Raw genomic sequence first — 23,957 nt, 5'->3', positions numbered from 1 at the left:
TCTCCTCACTGACCAACGGTCGGTAGCCTGCATGTTCAATAACACACAGCGGGGTAAGATCAACAATGATAAAATTTTGAGGTGGAGGATCGAGCTCTTCACCTACAACTACGAGATTTTGTATCGCCCCGGCAAGCTCAACGAACCCCCAGATGGCCTATCCCGAGGTACATTTGCCAGCGCACAAGGACACCAACTCCGGACCCTGCACGACAACCTTTGTCACCCGGGAGTCACACGGTTGTACCATTTCATAAAGGCCCGCAATCTGCCCTACTCCGTCGAGGAAGTCAGAGCAATCACCAGGGACTGCCAGGTCTGTGTGGAGTGCAAACCGCACTTCTACCAGCCGGACCGCGCACGCCTGGTGTAGGCCCTTTGAACGCCTCCCCTCCACCGACCGCAACACGTATTTCCTCAGTGTGGTCGATGAATACTCCAGATTCCCCTTCGCCATCCCATGCCCCGACATGACGTCTGCCACCGTCATCAAAGCCCTCAACACAATCTTCGCTCTGTTCGGCTTCCCCGCCTACATCCGCAGTGACAGGGGACCTCATTAATGAGTGATGAGCTGTGTCAGTTCCCTGCTCAGCAGGGGTATTGCCTCCAGCAGGATGACCAGCTATAACCCCCAGGGAAACGGGAGATGGAGAGGGAGAACGGGACGGTCTGGAGGGCCGTCCAACTGGCCTTATGGTCCAGAAATCTCCCGTCGTCCTGCTGGCAGGAGGTCCTCCCCGATGCACTGCACTCCATTCGGTCGTTACTATGTACCGTCACTAACGACACACCCCATGAATGTCTCTTTGCCTTCCCCAGGAAGTCCACATCTGGGGTGTCGCTCCCGACTTGGCTCTCAGCTCCAGGACCCGTACTCCTCCGTAGGCATGTCCGACTCCACAAGGCGGACCCATTGGTTGAAAGGGTGCAGTTACTCCACGCTAACCCCCAGTATGCCGAAGCAGCGTACCCCGACGGCCGCCAGGATACTGTCTCCCTCAGGGACCTGGCACCAGCAGGTCCCACACACACACACCACTCCGGCCTGGCTTCACCCCCCCCTCCCCCGGCACACTCAGCAGCAACCCCCCCAGGACCATCCGTCCTCCCCCTGCCCACGCCCGAGGATGAAGAGGATTTCGGCATGCTCCCCTAGTCACCAAGGACCAGGCCAACACCGGAATCGCCGCCACCACTGGGTCACTCCCAATGCCACATCAAGGCCCTGGACCGGCTAAATCTATAATTGGTTCGGGACTACCAAACCACCTTGTACTGGACTTCAGAAAGAGATATATATTTTTTTGCTTCTGTATATTAAACTTGCTCTGTATATAGTTCTCCACCACCCCCACCAGACTCAATTTTAACAGGGGGTGAATGTGGTAATCACCACTGTTCTACATTTTAGAAGATGTGTGGTAAGACCCTGTACTACAGGTACGGTGGTAGTCCCTGCCTGCTGGCTCCGCCCAGTAGGTGGAGTATAAATATGTGAGCTCCCTAGACAGCAACCATTTCGCCAGCTGCTGTAGGAGGCCACACATCGGAGAGTAATAAAGCCTCAGTTGTATTCAACTCTCGTCTCTGTGCAATTGATCGTACATCAGTGATTTCATGTGGTTTGTGAAGATAGAGTCGACTGGGGAAATGTCTATCAATTCTTCGTGTTAATGCTTAATGTTTACTGTTCTTTTTCTGTTATTGTTATAAAATGTTACAAATACTTCAATAAAAATATTTATTTTTTTAAAAATCGCGCCGACGGGAATCGCGCAGAATGGCGAGAATCGGCGTGGCGCAATGAACCACGGGGCTGCTCTATATCTCCGGCCCGGATGGGCCGAAGTCCCACCGGCGTGACCACAGGTCACGCTGGCGTAAATCAAACAACCTTTTTAACGGCATCAACCAGCCGTGCTGGCTGATGCTGCCGTGCGCGGAGGTAGAGCTCAGCCTGTGGCGGCCGCCGGAGAGGAGATGGAATGGCGGTAGGTGGGGGAGGGTCACGGGTGCCGGTGGAGGGTGCTCCCCTGAGCTGAGGGTGCGTGCCTGTGATCGTGGTTGGTGCTGGGCGTGGGGGGGGGTGGGGTGGGGGGTGCTGTGGGGAGGATGTGCTGGAGATGGGAGTGCCGGGGAAGGGTGCCAGGGAGGGGAGGGTGCCAGAGATGGGAGTGCCGGGGATGGGAGTGCCGGGGAGGGGGGCTGCCGGGGATGGGAGTGCCGGGGAGGGGGAGTACCGGGGTTGGGAGTGCCAGGGAGGGGGGCTGCCGGGGATGGGAGTGCCAGGGAGGGGGAGTACCGGGGTTGGGAGTGCCATGGAGGGGGGGTGCTGAGGATGGGAGTGCCGAGGATGGGAGTGCCGGGGAGGGTGGGTGCTGAGGAGAGGGGGGGGGGGGGGGGTTTCCTGGCCCAGTGCCAGCTGCCAACAGTCGCGACCATGCAGCCCATGGCACCTGGCTATGGAGAGGGGTATGGGCAATGGTGAAATGTCGTCTATCCCCCCTCCCTCTCCCTGGCTGAGTGGCTGGTTGCTGGGCGACAAGGGATATCCGCTGCGGTCGTGGCTGATGATGCACGGAGGCCACAGACCGACGCGGAGAACCGCTACAATGATGCCCATGCAGCAACCAGGTGTGTGGTCGAGAGGAGCTTTGGGCTGCTGAAGATGCGCTTCAGGTGCCTGGACCACTCTGGAGGGGCCCTCCAGTACCCGTCGGAGCAGGTCGGCCACATCGTTGTGGCCTGCTGCAGAGGGGCGATGTGCTGGAGGCAGAGGAGGGGGAGGGGGAGAAGCAACACGACGAAGGGCAGGCTCCCAGATGAGGAGGATGGGGGCAATGTACAGGACACATGGGCTGGAAATTGACGGGAGGCTGCCCACCCTTACCGGTTGGGCCAGCGGGCATAGGACGGGTTGATAGCCGCACGGTTCACAGACTAGGGGGGGTATGGGAATCGCCGAGTATGGGCACGGACAGCACAGTATGGCACCAGCCTACCACCCTCACCCCACCCACCACCAATCACCCTCACCCCACACACCACCAACCACCCTCACCCCACCCACCACCAATCACCCTCACCCCACCCACTACCAACCACCCTCACCCCACCCACCACCAACCGCCCTCACCCCGCCCACCACCGCATCACCCACATGCACACCACCCCTCCATTGCACCTCCACCTGCGGCACAACGGGCAGGGCTCACATGGTTGCCGTTGGAACCGTGTCTATTGGAGGCCATGCAGGATGATGACAACCCGTCTGCAATCAGCTCCGGGCTCTACATCGTGAGACAATGTCTGACCCATGGCCAGAGTAACACACTCCACCTGGACTGTCTCTGCATATGGCCGTGACACTGCAATGTACGGTCCCGTCGTCTGCCCGGGGGGATGGCGAGCGCGACTCAGGGGGAGGGGGGCCACACTCACCTGAGCCCACGTCCTATCACACCTCACACACTGGCGCTCAGCTCACACCCCACCCCCGCATGCATCGGACAGAGCACAGAGGCAACTTCTGTAGGTGTGGAAGTGATTTTAATGACAAACAGTTCATACATGTGCCTTAGCCCCTAAGACCAGTCTATGCCCTGCACCCGTGCCAACTTACTCAGTGTCTAATTTTCTGGCCTTACGGGCCCGATGACTACGTCTAGGTGGTTCCTCAGACGGTACAGCAGAACTGGAGGCGCACTCCTGTGATTCCTGCCCTGTGACTAGGGACCCCTTTGGCGGCCGTTTCCTGGGGCGGCCCGATCTGGATGGGCCAGGAGGATGCTCGGGCGACTGGGATGGCGAGCTGCCAGCATGTCCTGCCCGTTGCCCACCAGATGCACCTGGGATGGAAGGGGGAGGACTCCGAGGAGGCGCGGTGTTCCGGGACCTCCCCTGCAGGGGGACCCGGAACGGACCCCAGCACCTCCTCCTCCCTTGGGGTGCCCGATGGTCCCCAGGCCTCTACAAGGGTCGGGGGTGCGAACGGATCCAGCACCCGCGCCCCCCGGCACCTGGCACTGCCAGTCCTGGAGCCCGCCCTGGTATCAACAAGGGTCTGCAAGTTTACAGCCATGGAGCTCAGGGAGTTGGCCATTGATGTCTGTGTCTGTGCGACGCCAGCCAGCACCTGGGCAATGGCGCCGATGCCCTCAGCGATGGCCTGGTGAGACTGGGCCATTGCCTGCTGAGGCTGAGCCGCGGAGTTTAGCGCCTCTGCGATCTGCAGCTGACTCTGGCTCATAGCTGCCTGTGAAAGGGCAGCTATGTCCTGGGCCACGGATGCAGCCTGTACGGAAAGCATACGGCGACCCATGTCTGACACCGTCACCCCCATTGCCTCCACTGTGGACGACACCCGTGTGATGTCGGCCTGGGTGGCACGCGTGACCGGCACCACTCCCTGCTCCTCGACGCGGGTGAACCCCTCCAACTGCGTCTGCAGCTGCCGCAAGCCGGCCGTCACCTCCTTCGATCATTCCTGGGTCCGTGAGTGCATCGGGTCTATGGGTGGGTGTGGTAACTCCAGGAACCCGGGACCTGTCTGGGCGGCAGATGGTTGCCTGCACCGGCTGCCCTCCGACTACCCGGCCCCTCAGCTGCTCCTGCCTCCACTTGCTGTACCGGGACGGCTGTGTTGTGCGCACCAGTTAGTGTCCCAGAATCCTCATCGTTAAAGTGCCAAACCGAGGTGAGTGTCTGCGATGATGGAGGGTGTGAAAGATAGCAGTGGCGTAATATCCTGCTCCTCATCCTACCCAAAGCCGGGGTCCCCTGGAGTGGTGATTCCTGTCCATCCATCCCCTGTGTGTGGGTGTCCTGGGGAGTTGTGTCCTTTGTGTGGGTGTCCTGTGTGTGGGTGTCCTGTGTGTGGGTGTCCTGTGTGTGGGTGTCCTGTGCATCAGTGTCCTGTGCATCAGTGTCCTGTGTGTCAGTGTCCTGTGTGTCAGTGTCCTGTGCGTCAGTGTCCTGTGTGTTAGGGTCCTGTGTGTCGGTGTCCTGTGTGTCAGTGTCCTGTGTGTGGGTGTCCTGTGTGTGGGTGTCCTGTGTGTGGGTGTCCTGTGCATCAGTGTCCTGTGCATCAGTGTCCTGTGTGTCAGTGTCCTGTGCGTCAGTGTCCTGTGTGTCAGTGTCCTGTGTGTCAGTGTCCTGTGCGTCAGTGTCCTGTGTGTCAGTGTCCTGTGCGTCAGTGTCCTGTGCGTCAGTGTCCTGTGCGTCAGTGTCCTGTGTGTCAGTGCCCTGTGCGTTAGGGTCCTGTGTTTCAGTGTCCTGTGCGTCAGTGTCCTGTGTGTCAGTGTCCTGTGCGTCAGTGTCCTGTGCGTCAGTGTCCTGTGTGTCAGTGTCCTGTGCGTCAGTGTCCTGTGTGTCAGTGTCCTGTGTGTCAGTGTCCTGTGTGTCAGTGTCCTGTGTGTTAGGGTCCTGTGTGTCAGTGTCCTGTGCGTCAGTGTCCTGTGTGTCAGTGTCCTGTGCGTCAGTGTCCTGTGCGTCAGTGTCCTGTGCATCAGTGTCCTATGCGTCAGTGTCCTGTGTGTTAGGGTCCTGTGTGTCAGTGTCCTGTGTGTCAGTGTCCTGTGTGTCAGTGTCCTGTGTGTTAGGGTCCTGTGTGTCGGTGTCCTGTGTGACAGTGTCCTGTGTGTCAGTGTACTGTGAGTCAGTGCCCTGTGTGTCAGTGTCCTGTGCGTCAGTGTCCTGTGTGTTAGGGTCCTGTGTGTCGGTGTCCTGTGTGTCAGTGTCCTGTGTGTTAGTGTCCTGTGCGTCAGTGTCCTGTGTGTCAGTGTCCTGTGCGTCAGTGTCCTGTGTGTTAGGGTCCTGTATGTCGATGTCCTGTGTGTCAGTGTCCTGTGTGTCAGTGTCCTGTGTGTCTGTGTCCTGTGTGTCAGTGTCCTGTGCGTCAGTGTCCTGTGTGTTAGGGTCCTGTGTGTCGGTGTCCTGTGTGTCAGTGTCCTGTGTGTGGGTGTCCTGTGTGTGGGTGTCCTGTGTGTGGGTGTCCTGTGCATCAGTGTCCTGTGCATCTGTGTCCTGTGTGTCAGTGTCCTGTGCGTCAGTGTCCTGTGTGTCAGTGTCCTGTGTGTCAGTGTCCTGTGCGTCAGTGTCCTGTGTGTCAGTGTCCTGTGTGTTAGGGTCCTGTGCTTCAGTGTCCTGTGCGTCAGTGTCCTGTGCGTCAGTGTCCTGTGCGTCAGTGTCCTGTGTGTCAGTGCCCTGTGTGTTAGGGTCCTGTGTTTCAGTGTCCTGTGCGTCAGTGTCCTGTGCGTCAGTGTCCTGTGCGTCAGTGTCCTGTGCGTCAGTGTCCTGTGCGTCAGTGTCCTGTGCGTCAGTGTCCTGTGTGTCAATGTCCTGTGTGTCAGTGTCCTGTGTGTCAGTGTCCTGTGTGTTAGGGTCCTGTGTGTCAGTGTCCTGTGTGTCAGTGTCCTGTGCGTCAGTGTCCTGTGTGTTAGTGTCCTGTGCGTCAGTGTCCTGTGTGTCAGTGTCCTGTGCGTCAGTGTCCTGTGTGTTAGGGTCCTGTATGTCGATGTCCTGTGTGTCAGTGTCCTGTGTGTCAGTGTCCTGTGTGTCTGTGTCCTGTGTGTCAGTGTCCTGTGCGTCAGTGTCCTGTGTGTCAGTGTCCTGTGCGTCAGTGTCCTGTGTGCCAGTGTCCTGTGTGTCAGTGTCCTGTGTGTCAGTGTCCTGTGCGTCAGTGTCCTGTGCGTTAGGGTCCTGTGTGTCGGTGTCCTGTGCGTCAGTGTCCTGTGTGTCAGTGTCCTGTGCGTCAGTGTCCTGTGCGTTAGGGTCCTGTGTGTCGGTGTCCTGTGTCTCAGTGTCCTGTGTGTCAGTGTCCTGTGCATCAGTGTCCTGTGCATCAGTGTCCTGTGTGTCAGTGTCCTGTGTGTCAGTGTCATGTGCGTCACTGTCCTGTGTGTCAGTGTCCTGGGTCGATTGGGTCAGGGGCCTGTTGGTGTGGCTGCCCTCCCCGTCGCTGGGTGTGGCCCTCCGGCATCGCCGCACTGGCACTAGATGGGGGCAGCGTACGCCTGACACTCCGGGTCTATCCCTGGCTCGTGGGCACCCTGGCACTGGGTGGGGGCGTCGTATGCCTGATGGTCCGGGTCTATCCCTGTCTTGTGGGCGCCCTGGCACGTCCTAAAGGCGGTCGGCATCAGCAGGGACGGGTGATCGACGTTTGGGCCTGCAATACACAATACAGCATGCATGGTTAGACACACAGACGGGGATGGGGAAGGGGGATGGGGGTAAGCGGGGAAGGTGGAAGGGGGGATGGGGGAAATGGGGATGGGGAAGGGGGGAAGGGGGGAAATGGGGGAAGGGGGGATGGGGGGAAGGGGGGCAGGGGAAGGGAGATGGGGGGAATGGGGAGATGGGGGAAGGGGTAGGGGACAAGGGGGGCAGGCAGTGGGGGTTCTCACTTGGTGGTGTGCCCCAGATCTCTGCATCCGCAACCTCCCGGTCTCGGGTCCGCCTGCAAGGTCCAGGGCCCTCTCTTCATGAACGGTGAGGGGGCGCAATTCAGGTGGACCCCCTCCGGTCCTCTCACGCTCCCGGTTGTTGTGAGCGTGCTTCTCCTGTAGGGGAGGGGGGTGGGTGATAGGGATAAAGGGCAACAGTGTTAGGCGGACATATACTTGCGGACTAGCGGGTGTGTGTATATTGGCACAGGTTCACACCCCATCCTGCCAATGCAGCCTGCATGGGTGGGTGCAGCCATGTCGGTTGCAGCTAGGTCTGTGCTGCCCATCCGGAGGGGGGTGGAAATGAGAGGGGGTTACTCACCCTGGCTGCCCTGACTAGGTCATTGACCTTCTTGTGGCACTGGATGACTGTCCTGGCTGTTACGGCCACGGCGCTGACGGCCTCTGCCACCTCCCTCCACAGACGCTGGCTGAGGTGTGGAGCGACCCTGCGGCCGTGTCCGGGGTACAGGGCCTCCCTCCTCTGCTCCACTGCGTCCAGGAGCACCTCGATGTCCTGCTCCTGGAACCTTGGCGCTGCGCGGCAGGCGGTCATTTTGCCAGGTCTCTGGCGGTGGCGTCTTTTATGCTGTGACGCTGCCCGGCGTCAATGACGGCGCGCGCGTCTGTGACGGGTGACGCCGTCATGATTGGCGTCACGCCACTGCTAGACCCTTCTGGGTCGGAGGTTTTCTGACGTTCCAGGTGGCCCGATGCCAGAGTGGTTCGCGCCATTCTTGGCACCGGCGTCAGGCCACCCACCGATTGCGGGAGAATCCCGCCCCAGATCTTTTCCAACCAATTCTTCCCAATAGTGCCAGATAATTTGTGCAAGGACAAATTTGCTGTCTGTCCATTCAACTGTTCTTTCGTTACGGCCCCTCATCGGAACCACTTTTCCAGTGTAAGTTTTTAACACTATCTCCGAGGGTTTCGGAGAGATATTTCAAAGCATTTCTTTAGAAGCAGTCTCTGGCACCAATGACTCTGCTGTCCCAATATCCACCTCCCTCATTACTGGCTGTCCATCCAGTAATGGAGTGACACAGTACTGATTTGTAGCACCAGCAATAGCCAGTACATTATATTACAACTTGTCTTCAGATTACACATCGGGGGCGGGATTCTCCAACCCCCCGCCGGGTCGGAGAATCGCCGGGGGCTGGCGTGAATCCCGCCCCGGCCGGTTGCCGAATTCTCCGGCACCGAATATTCGGCGGGGGTGGGAATCGCGTCGCGCCGGTTGGCGGCCCCCCCCCTCCCGCCGATTCTCCGGCCCGTGATGGGCCGAAGTCCCGCTGCTGGAATGCCTGTCCCGCCGGCGAGAATCAAACCACCTCTCTTACCGGCGGGACAAGGCGGCGCGGGCGGACTCCGGGGTCCTGGGGGGGGGGGGGGGTCTGGCCCCGGGGGTACCCCCACGGTGGCCTGGCCCGCGATCTCGGCCCACCAATCCGCGGGCGGGCTTGTGCCGTGGGGGCACTCTTTTCCTTCCACCTTCGCCATGGTCTCCACTATGGCGGAGGCGGAAGAGACCCCCTCCACTGCGCATGCGCGGGGATGCCGTGAGCGGCCGCTGATGCTCCCGCGCATGCGCCGCACGGCAAAGTCATTTCCGCGCCAGCTGGCGGGGCACCAAAGGCCTTTCTCGCCAGCCGGCGGGGCGGAAATCAGTCCGGCGCGGGCCTAGCCCCTCAAGGTGAGGGCTCGGCCCCTCAAGATGCGGAGGCTTCCGCACCTTTGGGGCGGCGCGATGCCGGACTGATTCGCGCCGTTTTTGCCGCCGGTCGGCGGACATCGCGCCGATTGCGGAGAATCCCGCCCTGGGTCTCTCCTCACGTTCTTTATACTACATGGACATTTTTCCCTTTACTTTGCTTGCAATTTGTTTCATTCAGCTCTTGCTTTTTACAACATTTCGCTGAAGCTTGTTTCTTTTTCTAACATGTACGTTCAATGTGGTCCTTTTTCCCACAATTTCTTTGTACCAGCAATCTGCTGCCGAGTCTGATTTTAGCACACCTGTGCCAAATGCGAGTCTGTGTTTGTGTTCAGGTTTCAGCCGACGTTTTGCGAAGTTTTGTTTTGGAACTCAACTGTTGAGCTTCTTTGGCTACTAATTGAATTGATACAGTAATTTCCAAATCTTTCTTTAAAATCAGGTTACTTTCATTTAACAACCGCTTTTGAATTGCTTCGCTCCTCAACCCACAGACTAGTCTATCTCAGATGGTATCGTTTAATACATCACTGAATTCACAGTGTTCAGCCAATCTTTTTAGTGTAGCTACAAACTGTGCAATCGATTTCCTTTTTTCTTGATCCCGCTTATGAAACCTAAACATTTCTGCAATGACCAGAGGCTTTGGTGAATAGTTGCCCTGCAAATTTTCACTATTTCTTTGTATGTTTTGTACCTGGCTTTTCTGGCTGTACCAGACTCCTAAGGAGGTTAAATGTTTTCCCTCCAATCATGGTCAGGAATTTGGGGACTTTAATGTCTGTTGCTATCTTGTTAGCTTGAACAAAGTAGTTCAATTGTCCTGTATATGAGCGCCATTGCTTTGTATTCTCATTAAACAGCCCCACGGAGCTAAAAACACACATTTTTCTCCATTAACAAGGCCGAACCCAAGCCCAGCCAGGTTTTCTTCGGGTTTTACAACACCCCCAGCTCTAAGTTTGTTGCTGCAGAGTAATTGCTGCTTACGGTTACTGAGTTTGTTTCGGGCACTTATCGAACTTCTTTCCAAAGTTGTCGGCCGCCATTTTCCCATGCCGCGCCGTACCGGAGAATCGATGTTTGCACCATTTTTCCGTGCGACTCCAGTCCGACGCCGTCCCGCCATTCTCCCAACCGGCGGGAATGGCTGAATCGTGGTCTGCGCCGCGCACGTCGGAGAAACCGCAGAGAGGGCAATCGAGGTGCTTCACACAGGCCCCTGCTATTCTCCGGCCCGGATGGGCCGAAGACCCGATGGCGTGACCCCAGGTCACACCGTCGCCGTTCACCCCTGCAAAATAAAGCGGAAGAGGGAAGTAAGTAGGCGGGCCCATCCCGGCAAACCAGGAAGTAGCGTCCGCAGTCAGTGATATGGGGGAGGGGGGGGTAGGGGTGGGTGGGGAAGGGGGTGGGGAAGGGGGGGAGGGGGGGAAGGGGGTGGGGGAAGGGGAAAAGGGGGGGAGGAAGGACGGAGTGGGGGAGTGGGGGGACGGCGGTCTGGGACGGGCGACGACAAGGCCAACGAGGATGGGTTGTGTGAGGGAGTGCACGGAAGGGGGAAATGGGGTTGGGGACTGTGGCGGCGTTGTGGTCCTGGGAAGGGGAAAGGAGGACGGAGCGGGGCAAATGATCCCACCATCCTGCCGGGTTGGGGGGGTGCCCAACTAAGGTTGGCCGTGGGACGGAGAACCCCCGATGGAGTGCGGCGGCAGGAGGGTGGCGAAGGCATCGTACCAAACCGGCGCCATGGTGAAGGGGTCTGTCTGCTGGCCGAGCGGTGCGAAGGCACGGGTTGAGCGGTGTGGGAAACGGATACCGTAGCGGGTGGGACGGTGCATGTCTGATTGAACAATGTGCAGGCTGCCTGGGCACCCATTCATCCAAAGGGCCCTGGCTGCCGCTTGTCAAATCGCCCTACTAACAACCGTCCTTGCCACTCCCTGCCATACCAACCCGCACCACCCCCCTCTTCAAGTGCATGATGTTTTCGCAGCAGCCGTCGATGTTCGCCTGCGGGCGCGTCAGCTGTGCAGATGTCAAACCGTCGCGTGCGAGGAGGGAGGCTCATGGAGGGTGCGGCAGAGGGAGTGGCAGCGGAGGGCCCCGTGCCAGGCGCTGCTGCTACAGGTCACCATACCCGACCAGTCCACGAGGAGGCGGAGGGTGCGGACCAACCCCACGTCGCCAGCCGGGACACAGATCCTGAAGCGTCACCTGGGGACGAGGACGATCAGGTGGTCGTTCCAAGGCGGCGGAGGCGTGCCATGCGTGACCGAGTGTACCAGGACAGCATCTCGTACGAGGACATGACGGAGGTGGCATGCAGGAGCAGACTCCGGATGAGCCGTGGGACGGTTCCATATATATGCAACCTGCTGGCACACCTCGAGCCACGTGGAACAGGGGGAGGACATGCCCTCCCAGTGAGGGTGAAGATAACTGCTGCCCTGAATATTTTTGCGACCGGCTCCTTCCAGTCCCAGTCGCCGAGCGGGACCTGTGCGGGATCAGTCAGGCGTCGGTGCACCGGTACATCCGGGCAGTAACCGATGGACTCCATGCAGTCGCGGGACGGTTCATCAACTTCCTGGAGGACCGCGCTCACCAGGCTGCCGGGCATCGCAATTCATCACGATGGCCGCCATTCCGATGGTACAGGGCGTCGTGGATGGTGTTCATGTCAACCTGCGTGCGCCACCGCGGGACAGGGACGTCTCCATGAACAGGAAGGGGGCATAATCGATCAACGTACAGGTGATGTGCGACCAGGGGATGAGGATTATGCACGTTTGCGCCCAGTATCCGGGAAGCCTGCATGACGCCTTTATTTTGGCACAGTCGTTCATCCCCGCAATTTTCGAGGGTCACCCACCCTGGATGAGGGGCTGGTTGCTGGGCGACAGGGGTTATCCGTTGTGGCCGCGGCTAATGACGCCCATACGGAGGCCACAGACCAACGCGGAGAGCCGGTACAATGAGGCCCATGCAGCAACCAGGGGCGAAATTCTCCCCCAACGGCGGGATGCCCGCTGACTGGCGCCAAAGCCGGCGCAAATCAGACGGGCATCGCGCCGGCAAAAAGGTGCGGAAGTCTCCGCATCTTTGGCGGCCTAGCCCCAACTTTGAGGGGCTAGGCCGACGCCGGAGGGATTTCCGCCCCGCCAGCTGGCGGAAATGGCGTTTGTTGCCCCGCCAGCTGGCGCGGAAATGCGGCGCATGCGCGGGAGCGTCAGCGGCCGCTGTCAGTTTCCCCGCGCATGCGCGGGAGCGTCAGCGGCCGCTGAAAGTTTCCCGCGCATGCGCAGTGGGGAGAGTCTCTTCCGCCTCCGCCATGGTGGAGGCCATAGCGGAGGCGGAAGGGAAAGAGTGCCCCCACGGCACAGGCCCGCCCGCGGATCGGTGGGCCCCGATCGCGGGCCAGGCCACCGTGGGGGCACCCCCCGGGGTCAGATCGCCCCGCGCCCCCCCCCAGGACCCCGGAGCCCGCCCACGCTGCCTGGTCCCGCCGGTAAATACCAGGTTTGATTTACGTCGGCGGGACAGGCAATTCCTGGGCGGGACTTCGGCCCATCCGGGCCGGAGAATCCAGCGGGGGGTCCCGCCAACCGGCGCGGCTGGATTCCCGCCCCCGCCCAATCTCCGGGAGCGGAGACTTCGGCGGGGGCGGGGGCGGGATTCACGGCGGCCAACGGCCATTCTCCGACCCGGCGGGGGGTCGGAGAATGACGCCCCAGGAGTGTCGTGGAGAGGTGCTTCTGTCTCCTCAAAATGAGGTTCAGGTGCCTGGATCGATCGGGGGGGCCCTGCAATACGACCCTGACAGGGTCGGACGGATCGTCGTTGCATGCTGCATTCTGCACAACATCGCCCAACAGCGGGGCGATGTCATGGAGGAGGAGGACGTGAGGCCGAAGAGGCCGCTGACACTGATCATGAGGAGGAGGAAGAGGGTGTGGTGGGGGAAGAGGAGGGGGGGAGGGCGGTGGGGCATAGGCACCATCGGGGCGCGGGATACGGCTGAGAGGCCGCACGACGGAACCGATTGAGGCAGCGGCCACGCGATGCGCTGATCAGTGCACGGTTCGTTCACTAGGGGGAGGGCATCGTTCTTCAGGGCACTGGCATGCAGCACCCCCCTCACACACGTCCCGCACCAACGCCCAACCCTACCAGACACGGCACCACCATCACGCCGCACTGCAGCTGCGGCACCTCGTCACTGTGGGTAGACTGATACCTCCGTAAGCGGGTGTGAACACTGCCATGCTGGATGATGACAACCCGCTCTCGATGAGCTGTAAGCCACAAATCACTACTGACCGTCTGACTCATGGCCATTTCTGAACACCGCCACCTCGGTGTCCCCTCTATGCGTCAGGGACACTCCATCACATGTCCATGTGGGGCCACGGGCGTTGTCGCACGGAGGACAAGGCGTGTTTGGTGTCGGGGTGGGGTCCACTCCCGGCCTCACCCTTGCGATGATCCTCGGCCAGAACCATCAGTGGGCACCCCCACATCCCCCCCTAACCCCCCCACACCGCCACCCCCGCTTCCCCCCTAACCCCCCCACACCGCCACCCCCGATTCCCCCCCTAACCCACCCACACCGCCACCCCCGCTTCCCCCCAACCCACCCACACCGTCACCCCCACATCCCCCCTAACCACCCCACACTGCCAACCTCCCCTCCCTCCTAACCCCCTCACACCGCCACCCTCCCTTCCCCCCTAACCCCCCCACACCGCCACCCTCCCTTCCCCCCCTAACCCCCCACACCGCCACCCTCCCTTCCCCCATAACCCCCCCACACCACCACCCCCGTTTCCTGCCCCAACCCCCCCAACACCGCCACCCCCGCTTCCCGCCCCTAACCTCCCCACACCGCCGCCCTCCCTTCCACCCCTAACCCCCCCACACCGCCACCCCCCGCTTCCTGCTCCTAACCCCCCACACCTGCTTCCCGCCTCTAACCCCCTACACATCCCCCAACCCCCCCACACCGCCACCCCCACTTCCCGCCCCTAACCCCCCCACACCTGCTTCCTGCCCCTAACCCCCCTACACCGCCACCCCCGCTTCCCCCCAACCCCCCCACACCGCCACCCCCGCTTCCCGCCCCTAACCCCCCCCCCACACCTGCTTCCTGCCCCTAACCCCCCTACACCACCACCCTCGCTTTCCCCCCTAGCCCCCCACACCCCCACCCCATCCCCAGAAAAAGGGCAGACACATGGAGGTTTGGAGTAGCAACATTTATTGTGACAATGCAACGCACGTGCCCTAGCCCCTATAACTAATCTGTGCCCTGCACCCATGCCGACTTACAACATGCCCAACTTTTTGCCTTACGGGCCCTACCACAGTGCTCCGGTTCCTCCCTTGCTGTGGCTACAGGGACAGGCACCGGGACCTCCTCCTCCCCGGGGGAGCCAATTGGCCCCCGGGCCTCTCTAAGGGATGGCGGCGTGCGGAGAGGCATGCCCCATTGCACCACCGATACCTGGCACTGCCAGTCCTGGAGGTCCGCTGTGGTATCGACCAGGGTCTGAACGTTGCCAGCGATGGAGCTGAGGGAGTGCGACATCCCTGTCAGGGACATCGCTACCTCCTGCTGGGTTTGCGCGACGCCGTCCATCACATGGACAAGGCCGCTGATGCTCTCAGCGATGGCCTGCTGAGACTGGGCGGTAATGTCCATGTGGCTCTGGAACATGGCTGCCTGTGAGAGGGCAGTCCTGGCATGGGCCACGGATGACGCGTGCGCACTAAGCCCCACGCCCTGAAGAACCTGACCCATGGCCGAAGCCGTTTCCCCCATTGCCTCCACTGCGGACGCCACCCGTGCGGTGTCGGCCTGGGTGGCAGCCATGACCGGCAACACTCCCTGCTCCTGGACGCGGATGGACTCCTCCAGCTGCGCCTGCAGTTGCCGGAAGACGGCCGTCATCCCGTCGTCTGGTCCCTTTGATGCCAATTGCATCGGGTCTATGGGTGGGCCTGGGATGGCCAGGAAAGTGGGAGCCATCTGGGCAGCAGCTGGGTGCTGGTCCTGGCCTGCCCTCCGACCGTCCAGGCCCTCGGCTTCCCCTACCTCCACCTGCTGTACCGGTTTGACTGTGTGGTGCGCACCAGAATGTGTACCAGATGCCTCGCCACTAACTTGCCCAACCGACGTGAGTGTATCTGTGGTGTTGGGGGGGGGGGGGGGGGGTGGGTGACAGCAGTGCCGCGGCCGCTAGGTCTTCGTCTGTCCCCAGCTCTGTCTTCTGTATGGAGCTGTGGCCCGCTGGGTTTCGACCACGGCCGGTGCGAGGTTCCCTGCCCCTGTGCCTCGAATGCCGCGACGTCCTCTGTGCGTCACTGTCCGGACTAGCTGTCCCCTCCCCATCCGTCAAACTTTCATATGAATCGTTATTGTCCGACCTGACGTCTCTGTCTGTCCTCTGTGCGTCAGGCCTCGGTGTGCCAGCCTCAGAGGATGGCTCTCCTGCCCGTTGTCGTCGTATCTGTCCGGTTGAACACTGCGGCCGGAAGAGGTTGGTGCTGCACGCCGGCGTGGTGAACGGTCGGTCCCACGGCGGTGCTCGAGTGGCCCTGGATAACACATTAAGGCAGGTCTCGTTAGTCTTGCGTCGTCGTTTGTTAGGGGTTGAGGGGGTGTGTAGTGAGGGCGTTGACTGTGGGGTGGTGCAGTGTCAGGCGGTGGGGTGTGAGGGTGTGGACTGTGGGGTGGTGCAGTGTCAGGCGGTGGGGTGGTGAGGGTGTGGACTGTGGGGTGGTGCAGTGTCAGGCGGTGGGGTGTGAGGGTGTGGACTGTGGGGTGGTGCAGTGTCAGGCGGTGGGGTGGTGAGGGTGTGGCCTGTGGGGTGGTGCAGTGTCAGGCGGTGGGGTGTGAGGGTGTGGACTGTGGGGTGGTGCAGTGTCAGGCGGTGGAGTGTGAGGGTGTGGACTGTGGGGTGGTGCAGTGTCAGGCGGTGGGGTGTGAGGGTGTGGACTGTGGGGTGGTGCAGTGTCAGGCGGTGGGGTGTGAGGGTGTGGACGGTGGGGGTGGTGCAGTGTCAGGCGGTGGGGTGGGGTGGTGAGGGTGTGGACTGTGGGGTAGTGCAGTGTCAGGCGGTGGAGTGTGAGGGTGTGGACTGTGGGGTGGTGCAGTGTCAGGCGGTGGGGTGTGAGAGTGTGGGCTGTGGGGTGGTGCAGTGTCAGGCGGTGGGGTGGTGAGGGTGTGGGCTGTGGGGGTGGTGCAGTGTCAGGCGGTGGGGTGGTGAGGGTGTGGACTGTGGGGTGGTGCAGTGTCAGGCGGTGGGGTGGTGAGGGTGTGGACTGTGGGGTGGTGCAGTGTCAGGCGGTGGGGTGGGAGGGTGTGGGCTGTGGGGTGGTGCAGTGTCAGGCGGTGGGGTGGTGAGGGTGTGGACTGTGGGGTGGTGCAGTGTCAGGCGGTGGGGTGGTGAGGGTGTGGGCTGTGGGGGTGGTGCAGTGTCAGGCGGTGGGGTGGTGAGGGTGTGGACTGTGGGGTGGTGCAGTGTCAGGCGGTGGGGTGGTGAGGGTGTGGGCTGTGGGGGTGGTGCAGTGTCAGGCGGTGGGGTGTGAGGGTATGGACTGTGGGGTGGTGCAGTGTCAGGCGGTGGGGTGTGAGGGTGGGGTGGGGACAGAGATGTGATGAGGGACTGCATGCATACAGTGGATTCTCACTTGGCGCATTGCCTCCGACCTGGCACGGCGCTCCCTCCCGGCTGGCAGCTCCCCCGGCAAGGTCCAGTGCCCTCTGCTCGTATGGGGTCAAGGGGTGCAGCTGGGGAGATCCACCTCTGGTTCTTGCACGCTCCCGGACATTGTGCGCTGTCTTGCCCTTGGGGGGGTGTGTGGGGGTGTGTGGGGGTTGGGGGGGCTGGGGGGGGGGGTGGAGCACATGGTTAGACTCACATTTGCAGGACGCACGTATGAACGCAACTTCATCACATGCAGGGGCACTCCGTCCCACGCCATGGCACCTGCCTACGGGGGGTAGGGGATACACATGTGTCCCGGGTGCAATCAGCCCCCCCTCTCGGCACCCTGGCCCCCCATGCCCCCTGCACCCCCCTCCTGGCCTCCTGGCCCCCCCGGCCCCTTGGCCCCCCCGCCCCCTGGCCCCCCCCGCCCCCGGTGCCCCCCCTGCCCCCGGTGCCCCCCCCTGCCCCCGGCACCCCCCGCCCCCGGCACCCCCCGCCCCTCCCCCGTCCCTGGCGCCCCCCGCCCCTGGCGCCCCCCCGCCCCCTCGCCCCCCGCCCCCGGTGCCCCCCCTGCCCCCGGCGCCCCCCATCCCCGGTGACCCTGTGCCCCCCGCCCCTGGCACCCCCCGCCCCCGGCGCCCCCCCATCCCCGGCGCCCCCCCTAGCGTGGGCAATGGGGGGGGGCATTGCCCGGGGCGTGGCTCAGGGAACTTACTCTCGCTGCCCTCATGAGGTTATGCAGCTTCTTCCTGCACTCTTCCTCCGTGCGGGCGATGTGCCCCACAGCGCTGACTCCAACCCCCACCTCTCGCCATCCGCGCCTCACGGTGCTGCTTGACTGCCATTGTCCTCGTTGGGGGTAGAGGATGGCCCTGCGCTCCTCCACTGCATCCAACAGTGACTCCAAGTCACTGTCCCTGAAGCGGGTGCGGTGCGACGGGGCTCCTCCATGTCGCCCCCCCCGGTATTTCTGTGCGCCCAGCGCACTTTCTTATACGTGGCATTGCGCGATGACAGTGCCGCTCCAGCGCTCTGCACACCGCGTTCCTCGCAGCACCGCTGCTGGCCCCCTCTCAGGCAGTGAATTGGCCGCGATGGCGTTCACGACGGCGCCAGCACTTGGTCTTCATATCGGAGAATCGCCCCCATTTTCTTTGAATTTCCAGTGGGGTTTTTTTCTGTTCCTCCGGGAGGTTGCTTCCATTGTTCGACTCCCTCGCCACCAGTTTTCGTGTGCCGCTGATTTTTATTATTTTTCTTCTTCTTTTGCGTTTCCTTCGAGTGGCTGCATGAGTCGTCCAGCTTCCTCATCTCCAGGTTTTTGTGTGGTGTTTGCAGCATTGACTTAAGGAAGCCATGGATGTTCAACAAAAAGTAAGAGCTTAATTCAGAAGACGTTAACATTGACGGCCGATTGTATCATTGGCATGCATTCTTTTACATTACTCCTGTTTAGCTGCACGGCTGCTGGTAAGGAACCACTGAAAATACTATAAATACACAACAACAGTCTCCTTTCCTCTTCCTCCATTTCCTTTTGCACTTCCTCCTCCTCCTCATCTTTTGTGCTCTTCAGCTTCTCCCCTGAGCAATGATGGCAAGGACTGTTTCCTCATTATGGTCGCATTGTGCAGTATGCATCAGAAATCCTGAGTACAGCAGGGCTCTTTCAGAGATGTCCAGGCAGTGGAAATGTTGCTTGAGGACACCAAAGGTGTTATAGAAAGGCAGGACACTGCGGATAAACAAAGAAGAACAAAGAAAATTACAGCACAGGAACAGGCCCTTCGGCCCTCCCAGCCTGCGCCGATCCAGATCCTTTATCTAAACCTGTCGCCTATTTTCCAAGGATCTACTTCCCTCTGTTCCCCGCCCTTTCATGTATCTATCTAGATCCATCTTAAATGATGCTATCGTGCCCACCTCTATCACCTCCGCTGGCAAAGTGTTCCAGGCACCCACCACCCTCTGCGTAAAAAACGTTCCACGCACGTCTTTTCAACGAAAACAATCCTAATCTACTCAACCTTTCTTCATAGCTAGCACCCTCCATACCAGGCAAGATCCTGGTGAACCTCCTCTGCACCCTCTCTAAAGTATCCACATCCTTCTGGTCATGTAGCGACCAGAACTGCATGCTGGGAATCTGAAATAAAAACAGAAAATTCTGTCAAAACTCAGCAATTTATGGCAACATCTGTGGAGAGAAACAGAATTAACATTTCATGGTCGGTGTCCTTTCATCAGAACTGAGAACAGTTAGAAAGGTACCAGGTATTGACCAAGGGTTGGGTGGGACAAGGTCAAAGGGAAGGTCTGTGATAGCCTGGAAGGCAGGAGAGATCGAATGACAAAAGTCTTACAGGGCCAGAGGCGATGGTGATGTGACAAGAAAAGACACAAAGAAACAAAGAGATGTGCTGAGAGGAGGTGTGCTGCTGACTGCAAGCAAAACTATGAAGAGAAAAAACAAAACATGCAAAAAATAGGAAACAAAGTAGGCCAGAGAGCATGGCCTAAAATTGTTGGATCTTGAAGGCTCTAAAGTGCCTAATTGAAAGATGAGATGTTGTTCCTCAAGCTGACATTGCGCTTCACTGGAATAGCACAGCGAACCAAGGGCAAAAATGTTCACATGAGAGCAATTGAATTGATATAATAGGCCATTGGAAGCTCAGGGTCATGATTGCATCCTGAACCTAGGTGTTCTGCAAAGCTATCACCCAAACTGCTCTGTTGTGCATGGTAGCACAGTGATTAGCACGGTTGCTTCATAGCTCCAGGGTCCCAGGTGTGATTCCTGGCTTGGGTCACTCACTGTCTGTGCGGAGTCTGCACATTCTCCCCTGTCTGCGTGGGTTTCCTCCGGGTGCTCCTGTTTCCTCCCACAGTCCAAAGATATGCGGGTTAGGTGAATTGGCCATGATAAATGGCCTCTTAGTGTCCAAAAAGGTTAGGTGGGGTTACCGGGTTATGGGGATAGGGTGAAGGTGTGGGCTTAAGTAGGGTGCTCTTTCCAAGGGCCGGTGCAGACTCGGTGGGCCAAAGGGCCTCCTTCTGCACTGTACATTCTATGATTCTGTGATTGTAGTAGCACAGCTCTCATTATTGGCTTTTTCTGCATATTTGCAGAACTGGAGGCATGAGCCCCATTAAATGATGAGATGCTCAAATGGACAAAAGGACATCTTTCATTACAATTTTTTCATTATGATCCAAGGCTGATAAAGACCTGGTGACCTGGTAAATTGGCCATCAGCAGGTTAATTAATTGGCCATGTATCTTTGGTGGTGATTTCCTCCCTCAGGATTTGGAAACAGTTCCCAAATCACACAGTAACTTCAACATTTCTAAAACAAAGAAAGAATTAAACAGAAACCAAAGCGAAAAAGCTTTCACAAAGGGTCATCTGGACTCGAACCGTTAGCTCTTTCCTCTTCCTACAGATGCTGCCAAACCTGCTGAGATTTTCCAGCTTTTTCTCTTTGGTTTCAGATTCCAGCATCCGTAGTAATTTGCTTTTATTAAGAATTAAACAGAGTTCGAACTGAGCTTCTGAACAAATAGGTTTGCCTTTTCTGGGAGTCAAAAAAATGATCCTTCTTCCCGCCAGACACTCGGAGACGGGTTGGGTAGAATAGATCAAACCACAGACCCTTTTTATATAAAGCAGATTTCAGCCCATTGGAAGCCGCTCTCTTCTTTGCCTGGTCAGCACTGAGGCCCTGATACAGCCTGATCGAGTGGCCTTCCCATTTTGGATCCCAGTGTTCCCTGGCCCATCGAAGACCTGGGGCTGGATTCTCCGCCTCTCGACGCCAAAATCGCGTTTGGCGAAGGGGCGGAGAGTCCGTTTTGGTGCCGAAATCGGGAGCGGCGCCGGTATTTAAAATCTCCACCCCCGAAAATCAACGAACTCCCGCGCCGAGTATCCACCGCCTCAGGCCATTGCCTGAGGTACGCCCCATGAGGCTCCATCCCTGACCAGCCGAATTCCCCACGGCATGGGACTCTCATGGTCCCAGCCGTGCGGGAACTTCGCGAGGCGGCTGTGGACTCACTCCGGGGCCGCCACAGTCGGGGGGAGGGCCGATCGGCGGGCAGGGCGGCGTTCCATGCCAAAATCTCTGACTCAAACTGGGCACTGATCTCATCCATGGAATGGATTGGGGTGGTCGACCCATGGTGTTTTCAGCATTCAAACAGTAAAGAATCTTCCTTTTTTTCACACATTCACTGTGCCTACTCGCAAATTGAGTTTTTATTGTTGACAAGTACCCCCTCCCCTCACTGATGGCAGCTCAATACTCAGCAATTATCTTTTCTATCGTGCTCCTCATTTTGTTGATTTTCGTTTTGATTTTGGCCCTCTCAAACTCCCACCCTGGAGACTACACACCACTTTGTTGCTTGATGACAAATTTTATCAGTGATTGTCTGCAATCATAGCAGACTTCATTAAGCTCAGTAAAACAGTATCCCCTTCAACACTCTGGGAAACCTAAAGGACATCATAAAGTGTTTGGGGGGCGGGGGGAGAGGGGGGGGGGGGATAGATTATCTCATATAAAAACTCACATCATGAAAGTGGAGAGATTGGAATGACAAAGGAGGTCCATTTTGGTGGTTGACCACCAATATTAAATTGCCCCAAAGCCAGATCTACTGATGCGCAGAAAAAATCTCCAACTTCAATTCAAGTTGGCATCTACGAACAAAGCTGTGCATCAGTTACAACGTTCCAGGGGCATTTCCATGAACATGGGGAAAAGGCGGATCATCTTCTTGCGCACCAACTTGAGAAAGAGACTGCTTTCTGAGAAATCCCTCGGATTCGGAATAAGGAAGGTAACTTAGTGTCAGCCCCTCTCCAGGTTAATGCGGCTTTCAGTTCATATCAGTCTCCTCAGAGTCAGAGCCTCCCCCAGATACTTAAAACATGAAGAATTTTTTCGGTGGTCTACACACCCCGACCATTGCGGAAGGCAGGAAATGGGAACTGGAATCCCCTTTAAGCCCAGAAGAAATACAGAAATGCATCGGTCGGTTGCAACCTAGCAAAGTCCCCAGTACTGTTGGCTTCCCAACCAAATTTTATGAGGTTCTGGGAGCAGCTCACACCTCTGCTAATGGATATGTTTAAGGACTCGCTGTCCACGGGGTTACTACCCCCGACCCTCACCCAAGCCACAATATCTGTGCTCCTTAAAGAGAGTAAGGACCTAGTACAGTGTGGTCATATCAACCTATTACACTCCTTAATACAGACATTAACTTACTAGGCTAAAGTCCTCGCATTCCAAATGGAGCTCTTGGTTCGATTTGGTTTTGCCCCAAATTTTTCTCCTGGATTTGTCTGACTTACAATGACCCAAAAACCAACATCTGGTTGTCTCAGAATATTTTCTGTTAGGCAGGAGTATTGACAGGGCTGCCCCCGTTTGCCGTTGTTCTTTGCGTTGGCCACCGAGCCCCTCTTGATAGCGCTGAAGTCATTGGAGGGATGAAGGGATGTACACCGGAAAGGAGTCGAGTACTGGGTCTCACTCTACGCCGATGATCTACTTTTATATATTTCAGATCCGGCCTCCTCAATAGACAACATAATGAGGATACTCACAACATTTGGCACTTTCTCAGGGTATAAATTGAATGTGGGTAAAAGTAAGTGTCTTCCAGTGAACCCAGAGAAGCTCAGCTTGATTCATTGTTGTTTCATCTCTCGACCTGTGATTCCGTCTCTCGCCGTCTGATTTCAATACCTGGGGATCTACGCAGCCCATAACAGGCCTTTGCTCCACAAACTGAACTATTCAAGCCTCATCGGTAACGTTAAAGCAGACTTACAGAGGTCAAGTACTCTACCTTTGACTCTAGCAGGCAGGATCCAAACCATCAAGATGAATGTGCTTCCAAGGTTCCTATTTTTATTTCAATGTATCCCTCTTTTTTTCCCAAATCAGTTTTTATTACAATTAACAAATTAATTTCAGGTTTTATCCGGGCAGGCAAGAGTCCCAGAGTCCACAGTGCTCTGCTTCAGAGAGACAGAGGATCAGGAGGCTTAGCCTTCCCGAATCTCCTGTTTTATTATTGGGCTGACAACATGCAGAAAATCCTGAAATGGCTCAGTGACTCAGAATCAAACTGGTGTAAAATGGATGCGTGGTCTTGCACCACAGCCTCCTCCCTACAACCATAATTGCTGCACCACTGCCCTTCACCCCGATGGTTCTTTCCTTGAGTCCTGTGGTGATTTCCTCCCTCAGGATTTGGAAACAGTTCCGGCAGTACTTCAACCTCTCTCACTGACCTCGCTGGCCCCGATTTGCGACAATCACCTCTTCGTGCCTTTGAGCTTGGACCCATCGTTTAGGTCTTGGAGAACAGGAGGCTTTGTGCATTTCACAGACTTATTTCTAGATGGAGGTTTATACAGCCTTGAGATACTCACAGACAGATACAGTCTGACCGGCTCCAACCTTTCTAGTTTCTTTCAAATTTGGGATTTCTCACCAAAGTTCTTTTCTCCCTTCTGCCTTCTCTTTGTTGGAGAAGGTACTGTCCTTGGCACAATAGAACAGTGAGTTTATTTCAAACCTATACAATCTTATTCTTCCCTCAGGTCCTGCCCCTATGGATAGAGTGTATGAGAAATGGGTTGGGGAGCTAGGTCCATACTTACTGAGGAGGCTTGGAGGAAAGCCCTCTACAGGGTGAACTCCACGTCATCTTGTGTCAGACTGAGTTTAATATAGTTCAAAATATTACATAGAACATTTTGGACAAAGGCGACGATAAATGGTTTCTTTCACGATGTGGAGAACAAATGTGACCGCTGCTCACTTACGCCGGCTAACCACACGCACGCGTTTTGGTCTTGTCCGAAGCTTGCTGGATACTGGGTTTCCTTTTTTAATACGATATGCAAGATTTTGTGGGTAGCCTTAGAACCTTGCCCACTGGTAGCAATATTTGCAGTCTCGGACTCCCCGGCATTCCATTCAGGGGTGGGGGCAGATGTTCGTGCCTTTGCCTCTTTAATAGGCAGGAGGCAAACACTGCTTAAT

This window comes from Scyliorhinus torazame, chromosome 13, assembly GCF_047496885.1.
Source record: "Scyliorhinus torazame isolate Kashiwa2021f chromosome 13, sScyTor2.1, whole genome shotgun sequence".
Taxonomy (NCBI): domain Eukaryota; kingdom Metazoa; phylum Chordata; class Chondrichthyes; order Carcharhiniformes; family Scyliorhinidae; genus Scyliorhinus; species Scyliorhinus torazame.
Note: the sequence above shows the minus strand (reverse complement) of the source record.